This window comes from Pleurodeles waltl, chromosome 1_2 (assembly GCF_031143425.1).
Source record: "Pleurodeles waltl isolate 20211129_DDA chromosome 1_2, aPleWal1.hap1.20221129, whole genome shotgun sequence".
In the NCBI taxonomy this organism is placed as follows: Eukaryota; Metazoa; Chordata; class Amphibia; order Caudata; family Salamandridae; genus Pleurodeles; species Pleurodeles waltl.
In genome coordinates, this window is record NC_090437.1 from 4351778 (window position 1) to 4367857 (window position 16080).

Consider the following 16080-nt stretch of genomic DNA (forward strand, 5'->3'; position numbering starts at 1 on the left):
ACCACCCCACGCATCACCTACACTATCCCATGGCACGGCAAAGACACCCCAGGTTCTCAGAGGAGGAGATCAGGGTCATCGTCCGGGTAGAGCCACAGCTATTCGGATCACAGGTGCAGCACACCTTAATTGCAAGGAAGTTGGAGCTATGGAGAAGAATAGTGGACAGGGTCAAGGCAGTGGGACAGCACCCAAGAAATCGGGAGGACATCAGGAAGACGTGGAACGACCTACGGGGGAAGGTGTGTTCCGTGGTCTCCAGACACAACCTGGCGGTTCAGCAGACTGGCGGCAGACCCCCACCTCATCCCCCACAACTAGAAACATGGGAGGAACAGGTCTTGGCGATTCTGCATCCTAAGGCCCTCGCAGGAGTAGCTGGAGGAATGGGCTCTGGTAAGTCAAATCTTAACTATTACATCCTCCACCCTACCTGCATGCCAACACATACCCACACCCTCACCCTCACCCCCATCACGCTAACTCCTCACTAATGTCCCAACGTCACAAACCACACATCCTAACACCAAGCCCTGCATGCAACAACAAAGCATGGACACCCATCACTAAAGCATGCCCACTGCACATACCCACATCCCCCTCCTAAACCATCATCACACAAGGTCCCACACAGGAATGCTAGTACTGGGGTACATGGTCACCACCCATTGCACACCTTGACACACACAGATGCAATAATCATGCTTTTATATCCCTGCAGGACCCCTACCCAACGTCACCAGACAGGAGGGTCCACACATGTCCACACCACCAACAGAAGAGGCCCACAGTGATGACAGCAGCTCTGTCCAACTGGATCTAGATGACCAGCCCAGCCCATCGGGGACCTCAGGACAGTCGGTTCCCCACTCCCAGTCACAGGCCACTACAGAGCTTCCTCCCTCTGGAAACACCAGCACAGCACCCACCCAGCGGGCCCATACCTCCGTCACCAGGACACGTCAACCAGCAGTGTTTCCACCACTACAGGGAACCCAGGCTAACCCACCACCCAAACAACAACAGGGACCTGGGGGCAGTGGTAGTGGGCACACGGTCCAGGGGACGGAGGCCCAGGAACACAGGGGAAATGGGAAGGCTGCTGTGCGACAGGGGTGGACAGGCCCAGGGAACCCACTCTCCACGCAGCCCTCTCCTCCATCACGGGAGCCTACCACCACTCCCAGAAGACAATGGCAACAGTACTGGCCAAGTTTCAGGAGACCCAACGCCTGCAGGAGGAACAGTATTTGGGCTTCAGGGAGGAACTCGGATCCATCAATTCCACCCTGGGCGCCATCGTAGGGGTGCTGAAGGAAGTACTCAACACCAGGAGGGACACTGTGGCAATACAAGGGGCCCCTGACACTAGCCTGGACAATGAACTGCCCACCACTGTGGACAGGAGGCACCGCCACAGGACCACCACACCAGCACCCCACCCCCTGCAGAGGGAGAACCACCTCGCAAACGGTCCCTGAGATCCAGGACAAAGACAGAGAACGATGCCAAGACCCCTGCCAAGAAATGAGACCACCCTGATTGTCATCCTACTGTCCCACTTTGTCACCCTGTCCATCCTTTAACTGCCCCAGCTCCACTTCCTATGCCCATTTGGGCAAAGCACCTGTGAAACTAATAGACTGGACTCTGCCATGGACATTCCTCTGCCATCACCCCTCACCAATTTACAACCCCCTCCAATATTGAGCACTTAAATAAACACCCTTAAAGCACAAAACAATCTGGAGTCTATCTGTGATTTTGGAATACTGTATTAGCAATAACTGTGGAAAAAAGCTTTTTCATTGGTAATGGCAACATACCTATGTCACACAGCTCTAGTCCATGAGGAATCAAAGCAGATGTCACACAGTGGGACCCACACCGTGAAATCATAATGGAAAGTGACAACTCAGTGACCATACACTGGGTGAAAACGACAGACAGTAGAGAGGTAGTGAACATGGCATTCACATGGGAGATGTACTGGTCTGACAAACATACCATCTGTACATTCATCGAATGATAACTCTTCCGGTTTCTGTACACCTGTTCACTCCTGTGGGGGGGTACCAAAGCCAAATGTGTCCCAACAATGGCACCTACGATGTTGGGGATATGTCCCAGGGCATAGACGTCACCTTTCACTGTAGGCAAATCCTCCACCTGAGGGGAAAACGATGTAGCTCTGCATGTGTTTCAGCCGGGCAGACAACACTCTGGACAACACGTTGGAAAACATAGGCTGGGACATTCCTGATGCTATGGCCACTGTTGTTTGAAATTACCCACTTGCAAGGAAATGGAGCACTGACAGCACCTGCACATGAGGGGGGATTCCTGTGGGATGGCGGATAGCTGACATCAGGTCTGGCTCCAACTGGGTACACAGTTCCTGGATTGTGGCACGGTCAAGCCTGTATGTGATTATCACATGTCTTTCCTCCATTGTCGACAGGTCCACCAACGGTCGGTACACCGGAGGATGCCGTCATCTCCTCACACGTCCCAGCAGACGGTGCCTATGAAGGACAACAGCGAACACAGAGCCAAAAAACTCAGAGGTACATACCCACAGATTACACAGAACACCATTCATAATCAAAAAGTGGCCTGTATGTGTGTTGAATCTAGGCCTAGGTATGTGTGACGCAGTTGAAAATGAAGCCATGTGGGCCCCTGAAATGGCGGCTGCCTGACCTCTAAAGTCAACAGGACAATGGGATATGAGGTAACTGCGCTGGCGTTGTACACCATCGCGGTAGGCAGTCGAAGACCACGGCGCAATGCTGCATTGGTTAACATTGGACCCTATGGGTCCCAGGAGCCAATGACGATGTACACCGGCAGTGACGGTACGCACTGCCGCGGACGTGACCGCCATTTTCTATCTGTTCAATCACTTGATACCTGATCTTCAACAGGAGAGGACCTACACTGCAAGTGCTGCTTTGACCTCGGTCTGGAAGAGACAATGGCTCGAGTGTCCGGGGAAAGGGCCCCTTCCTTCACATCATAGGAGTTGGAGAAACTCATGGACGGGGTTCTCCCCCAGTAAACGCTACTATACGGTCCTCCAGACCAACAGGTAAGTACACTGGGAGCATAATGTAAGGGCTATGCCTGTGTGGAGAGGGGTGGATGTAAGAAGGAAGGGGGGAGAGTGCGGCATGCATGAAACGACAGGGAGTGCATGTGCCACTTGGCAAGGGTAGGGATGGGGGCCAATCACTTTGATGGTGCAGTTGGTAATAACTTTCTCTTCCCCCTGTACAAATCATGTAGGTCAGCACCCATCAGAAAAAATATATTTAGCGTGCCATCGCCAAGGACGTCCGGACCCTGGTGGTCTACCACAGACGGAGCACCCACTGCCGGAAGAGATGGGAGCACATTCGCCGCTGGAGCAAGATGACGGCGGAGGCTCAGCTGGGGATGGCCTCCCAACGTGGGAGGGGTGCCCTTCGCACCATGACCCCCCTGATGTTCAGGATCCTGGTGGTGGCGTACCCGGAGTTGGATGGGCGCTTGAGGGCATCACAGCAGCCACAAGGGGGTGAGTACACTCACATTCTGCTGACTTTGCGCGCAGTGGAGGGGTCTGAGTAGGGGAGGTGGGCTGTGGGTTTCCCTAGGCCAGGGCGAGTTCCGTAGGCAAGGTCCCTTCGTAAGGCAGGCCATGTGGCACCCCAGCCCACCTCTGTAGAGTGCCAAGTACACCTAGTCATGCCCCTGTGTCATCTATGTGTGCAGATGTCGTCCATAGCCTTGTAGGCTATTTCCCAGGAATTGAACAGTGGAGCCCAAGAGCATTGCGTAGTGCATGGTGCTTCTGTGTCTGTCGTGTCCACCATGGTAGCAGTAATGCATGCACTCAACATGTCTTTCTTCTGTCGCCCCCCCCTTTTTGTGGTCTGCCTGTTCTTGTGTGCATTAGCATCATCAGGCGGAGGAGCAGTGGCTCAGGAGCACCAGGGGGCTGCATCCCACATGGCCATGGAGGGCCACACTATGGAATCGGACTTCACCAGTGGGACAGAGTGCGAGGGGAGCTCCACGGCGGGGACAGGAGCTGAGACCAGTGACACGGACTCGTCCTCTGATGGGAGCTCCCTTGTGGTGGCGGCAACATTTGTGCCCCCCATCCACAGGTACAGCCACCACCCCCCCTTCCAGCACCGCCCTCCCAGCAGCCCCTCAGCTATCGCCCCGTGCCCGCTCACCCGGGAGGGTGGGCTTCACCTTCACCCCAGGCACCTCAGCCCCTGCCCCAGTCACCCCTGCTGCCCTCAGTGAGGAGGCCACTGACCTCCTCAGGTCCCTCACTGCTGGGCAGTCTACCATTTTGAATGCCATCCAGGGTGTAGAAAGGCAGTTGCAACAAACAAATGAATTCCTGGAAGGCATTCATTCTGGTCAGGTGGCCCTTCAGCGAGCTTTTCAGACTCTGGCCTCAGCACTGATGGCAGCCATTGTCCCTGTGTCTAGCCTCCCCCCTCCAACTTCCTCCACCCGACCCAATCCCCTGTACCTCAGCCTATCCCAAGCACACCTACAGACCAGCATGCACACACGTCAACACACAAGGGAACCTCAGGCAAACATAAGCACCACACATCCCACAGGCACTCACGCAAGCATCACACACATGCAGACATAGCAACATCCACTGCCTCCACTGTGTCCCCCTCCTCCTCGTCTCCCTCCTCCCTCCCTGTCTCGTCTACACTCACAGCTGCATGCACTACCTCTACAGCCACTACGTACCTCTCCAGCACACCCACCACCACACCCCACTCACGTGCAGTCACCACCCCACCACCATTCACACGTCCCCTGTGTCCTCTCCTAGTGTGTCTGTGACGCCCCCTCCGAAGATGCACAAATGCAGGTACACACCCACCCAACAGCCATCCACCTCACGACAGCCTCCAGCACATGCACCTTCACCCAAAGTCAGCAAACGAACACCTCCTACAACCACCACCTCTTCCTCCACTCCCAAACCCCCTCCAGCTACCCATCCCAGTGTGTCCAAAAAACTTTTCCTGTTCAACCTTGACCTCTTTCCCACACATCCCCCACCCCGTCCGTCTCCTAGGTCCCGAACTAGCACCTCAGCCACAACATCTCCGGGACCAGTGGTGCCTGTAGTCACCGAAATCTGGAGTGCACCGGCCACCAGGGCAGCCAGTGTGGTACGGAGCCACAGCACAGACAGTCCCCCACCTGTGAAGTATTAGAAGTTGGCCAGTGCCAGGAGGGAGATGGGGAAGACTCCAGCCACCAAAGCTGCTCCCAGGGGTACAGGTGGGAGTGTGGAGTCAGCTGCGACACCTTCCAAGGAGGGGAAGAGGCACAAGAAGGTCAGCAAGTCTGGGAAGAGCAGCACAGCGGAGAAGACCGCCATCATCCCAGCTGCCCAGGAGGCCACCGCCAGCACCAGCCCAGCTGCCCAGGAGGCCCCGGCCAGCACCAGCCCAGCTGCCCAAGAGGCCCCCGCCAGCACCAGCCCAGCTGCCCAGGAGGCCCCTGCCAGCCCAGCTGCCCAGGAGGCCCCTGCCAGCCCAGCTGCCCAGGAGGCCCCCGCCAGCACCAGCCCAGCTGCCCAGGAGGCCCCCGACAGCATCAGCCCAGCTGCCCAGGAGGCCACCGCCAGCACAAGCCCCGCTGGGCCATGAAGGACCGCGAGCACAAGCCCTGCTCGGCCATGAAGGACCACCAGCAAAAGCCCAGCTGGGCCATGAAGGACCGCCAGCAAAAGCCCCGCTGGGCCATGAAGGTCCGCCAACAGCTGAGTCACTGCAATGGAGACCGCTGTCTCAAGCACCGGTGAACAGGGCACCACCGCCTCAAGCACCGCTGAAGAGGGCACCGCCGCCTCAAGCACTGCTGAACAGGGCACCGCCGTCTAAAGCACCTCTGATCAGGGCACCGCCGTCTCATGCACCGCTGGGCCATGAGCACCAAGGGCACTGACGCTACTGAGTCCGTCACAGGCAGAATGAAGTACTCTGGGCACCATGCCCCGTCCAGAACCAGTGGAGAGATCCATCCACTACCTCTGTCCTTAGCAGGATGAAGCACTCTGGGCACCATGCCCCCTCCAGAACCAGTGGAGACTGTTATCCACTTGAGAGACTGTGGCTTTGCACTCCCCAGGATGGAACAGTGCAATCCACCCACTTGTGAAACTTGAGAGACTGTGGCTTTGCACTCCTCAAGATTGAACAGTGGGCAACCCACCCACTTGTGAGACTTGAGAGACTGTGGTTTTGCACTCCCCAGGATGGAGCAGTGGGCAACCCACCCACTTTTGAGACTTGAGAGACTGTGGCTTTGCACTCCCCAGGATGGAGCAGTGGGCAACCCACCCACTGTAGAGACTTGAGAGACTGTGGCTTTGCACTCCCCAGGATGGAACAGTGGGCAACCCACCCACTGTAGAGACTTGAGAGACTGTGGCTTTGCACTCACCAGGATTGCACAGTGGGCATGTGGCCCCCTCGTGGATTTGGCATTGTGCACTCAAGCGGCTGAGGTGCCCCCCCTTTCCCTCCCCCTGAGGTGCCTGATTTGTTGCTCTCTGATGCCCCTGCAGTGTTCTTTCCGTCATGGTCGGGGATCTTTTGTGGGCCTCGCCCATACCGTGTGGGCCCAGTGTTCCACGGACTTAATTGGAGCACTACCTGGACTACTATGCTTGGTATATATTTTGTAAATGGTGTATATATATATATATTTTTGCATACTTGATTTTAATATATTACAGTGGTTACACTCATTTTCAATTGTCTTTGCATTATTCCAGGGGAGGTTGGGGGGTGTAACTGTGATGTATCAATATGCATTAGAGTGTGTGTTGTAGTGGGTGAGGGTGGGGGTGTTGCGTGTGTGTGTCCCTGTTTTTTGCCTCCCCCCTCCCCTGTGTCGTAGGTGCAGTACTCACCGTGGTCTTTGCCGCCAGCGTTCGTGCTCCTGGAAGAGGAGCAGGAAGACTATCGCAGGGAGAATTTGGAGTTCCGGGTCCATGGTGTCCTCGTTCCTCGTTGGGTGTGTGGAGGTGAGCGTTTTCCCTTCAGAATTCCTGTTTCCGCCGTGTTTTTATCTGCGGTGAATCCGCCCCGGAAAAGGTGGCGGATTGGTAGGTTGTAATAGTGTGGGCGGTACATTGTCCTCCGCCTGTCTGTTGGCGTGACCACCGCGCTGTTTGTTTGTACCGCTGTGGCGGTCGGAGTGTTAAAGTGGCTGTCTTTGTTGGCGGTTTCTGCCACGGTTGTAATTGCTAATTTTTTACCTCCGGCCTGTCGGCGGTCTTACCGCAGCTTTAACACCGTCCGCTAGGGTTGTAATGACGACCTAAGTCTCTTCCCAGTAAGGACACAGGACTTGAATCGCAGACCACTAATCTGTGCAATCCTTGGAAAGTGCCAAACTCAACCTGAACCGGATCTGTGAACGGGTTAGTCAGGAGTTGGTTTTTTACTCCCACTACCTTAACTGTACGTCCCGAAAGGGGCAGTTTCGGAACCTCTGCACTTCTGACTGTAGAGCGTGTAGATCCTGTGTCAACCAAAAATTAAACCTTGTGACACATTACCTTCCCCTGAACATAGGGCCCTTTCTGGTCTACCTCTAAGGACGCTGAAAGCCTACACTCCTCACTATCTGAACTCTCATCCCACCATTCATCGTTTATTCCATTCTCACCGCGCAATGGGTACTGTTGCACTGTGTTATTTTGAATCACCCTTTGACCTGTGACCTGTTGAGGAAGCATCACCTGTTGCTGTTCCATTGGTGCTAAAGGCACTTGCATTTGCTGTCTAGGTACCATGGGAACCTGCTTTTGCATTTGTTTTAACTGCATCGGCTGTATATACAGCATCTGCACCTGCTGCATGGATTGAAAACCCTGCATTTGATTCGCATTATTCTGAAAATTCGGATTTGGACCGCTCAGCCTCGGTCCCTTTACATTTTGAAATGAACTGACATCATTTCTTTGTTGAACAACCTCCTCCTGCACCATCATCGGGCACTCCCTCTTTCAATGTTCAACGGCCTGCATGCATGACAAGGTAACATCTTCTTCATTCACTACAGTGATCAAATCTGGACTTCGGTTCCCAAAACCTCCTCAACCTCTCATTTGCGCCTGAAACATCCTGTTTCCTTGCAACTGATGCACCATCTGTTGTAGACAACCTCCCTGCATCCCTGACTGTGCTGCCTTAATTTGCATCACCATCGCTTTCTCTTTCAACCTTCTGTGCTTTAACTCAATCTCGTCACTACAGTACTTCGCATTCTGCAACACCTCGTCAAACTCTTAATCATCTGGCTAATCTCAGGTCTCAACCCTTCAACAAATCTAAACACAAGGTGATTCATGACCTTTGCCTCAACAACCTCTGTACCACTGTAGTGTTTGAACGCCTTCAACAACCTTTCATAACAGGCATGTATCGACTCCTTGACTTCCTGAGCCGTCCGATCGATCTTTTGCCAATCAATGTTCTTCGGCGAAACTCTCAATTTCAGAAACTCAATCACCTTATAGTAATACTTCATCACCTAACGGGACGTTGCTCCTGTGATTCTGTGCCTTGCCGGTTCCTCGGTCGGCCAATCCACACCCCTCTTGCACTGAAGCCACAAATCAGCTGGGACTATGATCTCAAAGAGAGTATTCAGGTCTTCCCAAAGACATTTTGCAAGTTTCACAAACCTGTCCGTCTGCTGATACCACTCTATTGGCTTCTCCCTCAGCCTAGGAAAGTCATTCATAAACGACAGAATATCACCTCTAGTCCACGGCACATGGACAAGAACCCTCCCAACAGTCTCTCTCATTGGTAACATCTTCACCGTACCGTTATCCGGTAAGGTTTTTGCTGGCGGCTCCAAGCAGTCACTCTTCCTCTTGTCTCTTTTCTTCGCCCAACTGCCTTCCCACTTTTCTAAGGCTCCCCAAACTTGTGCACTCTGCAGTATCTCTTTGAGGTGTGCCTTCATCCCAGTAGACCTCATGTGTTCGAAATCCTTAGGCTCAAAATCTAACCTGCAACTCCTCTTCAGATGTTTGTTATTTTTTAAATCTATGCCATATTTATCTGCCAAATTTGCCAACCTCTGGTGCACCCTTCTCACTTCTCTAGTTATTTTTGGACACAAGTATCTCAATTCTGCTTCCGTGTATGACTCTAACCTGCTCACCCCCATGCTTCCTTCAACAAGTTAATTTGTTTCCATGCTCAACCTCACAAAATTCAGGTGTTCTTCTGCTTCCGCTCTCCCTGCAGCTATTGGAGCAGTCTGTGGAGTATTAAGCTTGTCTAACTAGTCGGTCAGTTGTTGTGCTGTTAGACCTTGTAATGAGATATTCCCAGTCTGCGCTAAAGGCGTCTGTGGTATATTCATACTGGAGATCTGCGGAGTTAACAGTCTCAAACCTGTCTGTCTCATGGCCCCTGGCGGAGCCTCAATCGGACTGAAGTCTAACAGGGATCTAGATCCTTCAAATGTCGGTTCCACTGGAGACATTCCTTTGGAGCTTCCTACGAACCCTCCCCTTGTCATATCTCGTGTCATTAGCCCTTGATCGCATACACTAAGCTTCGCCTGCGCATACAATGGTACTGGTGGACCAACTGTAATAGGCAAAGATATGGTGGCTGGCATCTGTCTGTTCCCCAAACCCTGTGGGGGATTAACTCCCATATTCTGGTTCATCACTGGCGCCGTTTTTGATTGCGGCCCCATGACAGAAGTGTAATTTGGAATAATTTGCTGCTGTACCTGGGGCAGTAAAGGTGGAGTGGGATCATTCTGAATCAACTTTGATCCTGCATATTCTTGCTCTGTCAGCACCAACAGATTCGTTGTTGTCTCTAAGATTGGGACATCAGGGTAAAGTCTCTGAACCTGAGGTGCTTGCAGCTGAGATTGCATACCATGGGCAGTGGACACGCTAAAACTACTCTGCACCCGAACTGGTGTCAAAACAGGGCTAGCCTGTATCGGACTCGTTGCCACCTTCTCTTGGGTCGAACCTGCAGGGCATGTGCTAGTACTCGGACTATTGTCATCTATCGCATATGGGGGTGTTCGGTCATTCAGCAACTGATTAAGGAACTCATCATCATTTGAGTCATCTACCGCTTCCCTGCTTCTTTGTCTTTGGAAGGCCTTTTGCCAAACTTACAGGTGGCTTTCCCCCCTTTGTCTTCACCTTCTTGAGCTATTGCTGGAAACAACCTGACTCCATTTATTGTTTCTCTCCTTCAGACTCTCTGTGCACTATCCCATCTAGCCTCCGCTAGTTTCTTTTCTACTTTCCTCATTCTCCTCTCAAATTTCTGTTGCTGTTGTCGTATGGCCATCAGTTCCCAAATTGCTAATGCCTCGAACTGTGCTGGCCTCAGAGGTGGCTTTAGCTCATTTAGAACGTTCTGTGCTCCGAAAATGCCAAACACCCTTCTTTCTCTGTAGCTTTGCCCCATTGCTTTAGCCAAAGACATGGCGCGACACCCTTTTCTTCCATTACAGCATAAGCCGGTGTATCCTCCGGCGGTGTAACCTCCCCTACACTTGCGGTAATATATACGTCTCCCCTCAAAGCGCTCTTTAAGGCCTTGAAAAATGTAATTTTTGCATCTTTTATTTTGTTCACAATCAAATCAGGAAGTGACTTTAATTCCCAGAACTCTCTTTGCCTACCTTCTCAACCAATTGCCTCTCATGGACAGGTGCCAATCCGTACGCGATCCTTCTCATTAACCAACCTATCCCAGCGCGGCTCCAATGACGTCACACTCACACACACTGCGGCTGGCAAAGTCTTGCGGCTTGTCTTCACACTCTCTATTCACACATAAATAATGCAATATATTGCGAGCACCAACGAAAACAAACTCAAATTTGCTGGTTTACTACAGGAAAGGGTAACACAATTGCTTCAGAACTTTACAGAGATTTTGCTTAGCCTCGACCGCTACTCTCTCCTTCTCAGATGCTGCACTCGCAAGAAAAATTTGACCCACAAATTTTACTCTTGACTTGTGAATAGATTATTGTTCTGGTGCACTTTAGAACTCACCAAATCTCCATTGAAGTTTTCATTCACTCACCTTGACTCAAACTCGACTCGTCGATTTCACCATCGACCTATTAAACCGCGCAAATTACAACATAAACCAAGTTGTCGCGTGGGCTCTCATTATCCTAAATGAGACTACTGGATTTCTAGGCAGCAGGATCATTCACGGTGTGGGGGACTGAGTCTGACCCACTTGGAAGGACCTCTGTCACCCTAAATCCGGGTTTGCTCCGGCTAACTAGCAGTGCCTCATTTCTCCCTTAGGGAAGAGATGATTGGGCAGCCGAGCGCATGACATCTTTGGAACTTCTCAGGGAAGTCGTGGTCACTCAGATCCAAACCAACTCTCTCATTTACAGTATGATCTCATATACAAATGACAAAGGCAGTATAAGTTTTATATAATGTTTTAATAAAACGACTGCATTTTAGATAATAAGGCGTGAGCCGCAATAACCAGAACCATACAACACAGTAGGATTGAAATAGTCACCAGGAGAGTAAAACATAAGAACAACGCTATCATGGTGTTTAATAGTTTCGACTCTCCCTCTGCTAGTTCTATTTCGAGCACAGCATGTTAAGCTTCTAACTTGCCTTTCTGAATCCCTCGGGAGACATCAGCCCTCATACCTGAGCAAAGGCCTGTGATCTGGTTCAGCATCTGCAACGAGGCAGTCAGCGTCTAGTTGTGGTTCCCTGGTCGGAATCTCCCTCTTGCGTGTATTGGGACAAGGAAGTGTTTTTATAACTAACATGTCAGCGTGATCACAAAATGTCCCTACGCAGGAATGCCAAAGACTAAACTCCTACCACGTCTATCGGCAATGTACCAGACTGTATCCTTGACTGAAGCACAGAGTGAACAAGAATGTGTTATGGAGAACTCCAGTGCTGAAGTAGGCTAAACAGTGTGATATGAATATAAAACAAGACCGTAGAACTGGCTATTTGAAAAATAACAGTACGAAGCTGAATAAAAAGCATTTAGAGCAAAGTGCACAGAGGCTCTAAGCTGCGAGCAAATGAATAAAATACATCCAGGGCAAAGTGCAGAAAGGCCTAAAGCCTGAAGCTAATGCGCAAAGGATACGTAAAACTAACCACACTACACCCTCCCCTTGTCGGTAGCAAGTGGTTCCAATAATATAAAAGTATGCCCCAGATATAAACAATACATAAAAATATATATTTCGACAAGGTCAGAGGACAACAAAGTCATAAATTTGGGAAGCATGTGACGAGAAAGCCAAATTCAATATAATGTCAATTTTTGAGGAAAAAAAAAATAATCCAATTGTCAGACAGACGCAATAGAAAGCAGAAGCTCCTCCACTTCGGTATATGTCAATATTGGAAGATCCACGCCAAAAAGTACCATGGAGCAGGTGTGTTCCAAAGCCCCAAAACCATCCAGGGCGGCACCCCGTGCAGGGCCTATAAATGAGACAATACCATCTTCCTCCAGGAAGGGAATCTCATAAACTGCCTCACGAAGCAAACGCAACCGTAGTACACAAGTCTGGGAATGAGCCCTAATCGGGAACATTAACAGATCAGGATCGACCACTGGAGGGCGTTGCAGCGAGAGACAGAGAGCCAGTGCATGTTCAAACGAGCACCAGAGGCACCGAAACACGGGTTGCACACAATCCAAAACCGGCCAGAATGTCAGAGACCAGTCACACTCCAAATGTCCCAGGAGTGTCGCTCCAAAATGCTGCAACATGCGTTCACAACACAGTTGCTCTGACGGGAGCATCAATATAGGATCTCGTCATGGCGGGACAGCCATTACGGAAGAACAGCAGCAATAGCAAGACTCCAGCCAATAAAGCCAAAGTAATTGGGAAACCCCCAAAAATGCTTCCGAAAATAGAGTGTATAGCCGAAGGTATCAAACCGAATAAAGAAGAGAAGGTGTGAGCAAAACCAACACCAACGGCTTTGAAAAAATTTGTAATTCCAGCAGTGCTGGATGCATTAAATATACGTCTCACAAGTTCACCAAAGTGACTCGGAAAGTTAGTATTCAAAAGTGACTGTATTTCCGCCGATGACCTTGCCACCTGAAGTGCGTAGGTCTCGCTAGCAGATGTAAGGGCCACATGCTTTTGAAACAATAAAGCCTTTAGTCGACTCAACTTGTCGAAATTTACCTTGGAAGTAGCAATATGAGGCCAGATGTCTGCTACCTCCCTAATTTGAGTGGGGGGAAACAACACATTCCCGCAGCACGTAACGGCCTTGGTGACAACGACTACGTAAACTATTCCGGCACGCATGCCACAGCAGCGTTCGCTGTTAAGAACAATGTAACTGCCGTTAGAAAGCACCTGGAAAGGGTTTTTAATAACCGGGACTGGAACTCCCTTCAGATAACAAGCTAAGTTAGCAATCGAAGCGTTACACGCCCCGTGCAAGGACAGCTCTTTACAAACCATGGAATGGCTGACAGAAGTTTCGCATTCACTACCGCTAAGAAAAACCTCCCTCAAACCATGAATACATCTGTATAAAAAGGGAAGCTCCCACACCTTGTGTATGTAACTGTCTCCCATCCGTTCGTATCTACCCACCGGAATGTGCTTCAAACAAGAAGTAAATTGCAGAGTGGAGATAGGCAAATTAATAACCCCATGAATCAACCACTCAGCTGACGGAACCTCAGCAACCGTAAAAGGCAGTTTCTCCAATTTCTCAATATTTAACATGACATACGTTGCTTCCTTTTTAGCCATCAGCTGTTGTTGACAAGTCAAATTAAAGGAAACAAAGATCTCCCTGGCACGAATGTGCTGCCACGGGACGCGACCTGCCTTCAAGGTCTGTAGAGTCCAACCCAGCTGCATGATGGACCGCGTCTGACTCTGCCCATGATATAAAGAAGACATATCTGATTTAATAATGTCTATAGCAGAGGAAACGATGTTGTCAAGTGTGTAAACACGGTCTGAAAGGGTATGTATCCCATTATCCACAACAGACAAAGCCTGTATCAGATTTTCCTGATCAATTTGTCTCAACCGGGCCGCTGCCTCCGGTTGTGAAAGCTTCCAAATCTCATTATATACTTCATATAAAAAATGTTTCTTCCGTGGCGTCTTTGGTCCTGACAAAAAATCTTGCAAGTCAGTATTATTAGACAGCAACGTGAGATGTGATTTAACTGCATCCAGCGTGGATGATTTTAACCATTGCTGACAAAGCTTTCCCACGCTGTATGTAGTTATGATATCAGCATGTTCAGGTGATATGTAGCGAGGCTCTGCCCTACTAGTCCTGAACCCCCCTGAAGAGGTGACAAAACGTTGATGACACTCATTAGTGTCTATGGGCCATAATAACCACCCGCCCGGATGTATCAATGAAGTGTTAAGCGTACCATTCTGGACCCAGTGTGTAAACTCACTAAACGTGGCATTTACGTATCGCTGCCAATTGTTAAATTTGGAAGGGACAGGTATAACAGGCAAATTTAACTCTCTAATTGTTGCTAAGCCCAAACAGCTAGTCTGTTGTACTGTGTCATTGAGGAAAATCATCTGCACAGGGATAATACATGCCCTAAAGAATGTGTCCCTGCCTTGCATTTGCCAATTTTTCGTTCCCCAGACACTTTTTAAGTCAACAGTCTTAAGCCAATATTCATACCCCTCAACCGAAAGTTTAGATACAAACAAATTCGAATACAGTAATTTAGTATCGGTCAATAACATTTGCTTATTGGCATACGGAGTAACTTTAAAATAATAAGACTTAGCATTTTGTTGAGTATGCCAAGAAAAATATGCAAATTTATCATAATACGTTTTAGAACTCCCCTGTGGAGGAGTTGGGCAATGTTCCCATTGCACATAATCAAATATGGACTTAGGGCTACTTGCTTTATGAATAAAGTGGTGTCCATAATAGTTGTAGCAAAACATGTCACCATGATTATCTCTAAATAGGTAAGCATCTTCATCGTCATAGACAGTATAATATTGCAATTCTGGCAGCATAGAATCTACTGTCTTCACATCCCAATCATCAGAAACAATGCCTGGTATAACAATATCATTCATTGATAATTTGAGAACATACGGTATTTGAATCAATTCAGTGGGGCCATATATATCAAACATTACTTTATCCCACACAATCCCATCCGGAATCGGTATTGCAGAAATGTTTACATTGGACAAGTCTCTTCGAACCATATGAGATGAATAATGTGGTTTTAACACCGTCTCCACGTGCTCAATGTCAGATCGTTCAGGAAGAAAATGACCATGTATTACTAGAAAAAAAGTAACCACAAATCCCAACCACAAAAAAATAGTCATTACAGCCATAAAAGGCCACAAATAGTTCCAAGGAAAAACAAAATATGTGCGTTTAAGCCAACACAGCAGCTTACGTGGACCTCGGATTGAAGATAGTGAGGACGAGGAGTCTGACACGGCATCATCAGTGTCGTTGAAGCAGCCAGAGGCAATCCTTGCAAAAGGTGCAACTGTGAACAAAGACGCAGATGGAGGCTCTCGCCTTGGCACACTGTAAACCACATGTTCAGAAAGATCAGTAGAACATACAGCGACTTGATCAAAAGATTCCAAATTATTCGTCGTCTGTGGAACAATCGCAAGATCAGCATCCACCCTCCCCAAGCTCGGAGAGGAAACAGCACTGGTGCAAATTTACCTGCAGCGGGACTTCTTCCCCAGTAGTGAGAGGGATTCTGGAACTACTGGGTGTCCCTCTTGGTCTGCTGTGCAGAATCGGCCACATGTTGCAACTTGACATTATCAATAGAAGCAAAGCGATTTCCTTTGGCCCTATGCAGCAGCAGTAAAATTACAGTTCTCGTGCCGCTAACCCCTAATACAGGGACTGGTGCCCGATAAGAAGGACCAAATTCTTTCTTTACTGTGACCTTTTCACACACAAGATCCCCAATCCTGGGTATCCAACCAGTAGGCGTTACTGGCTCA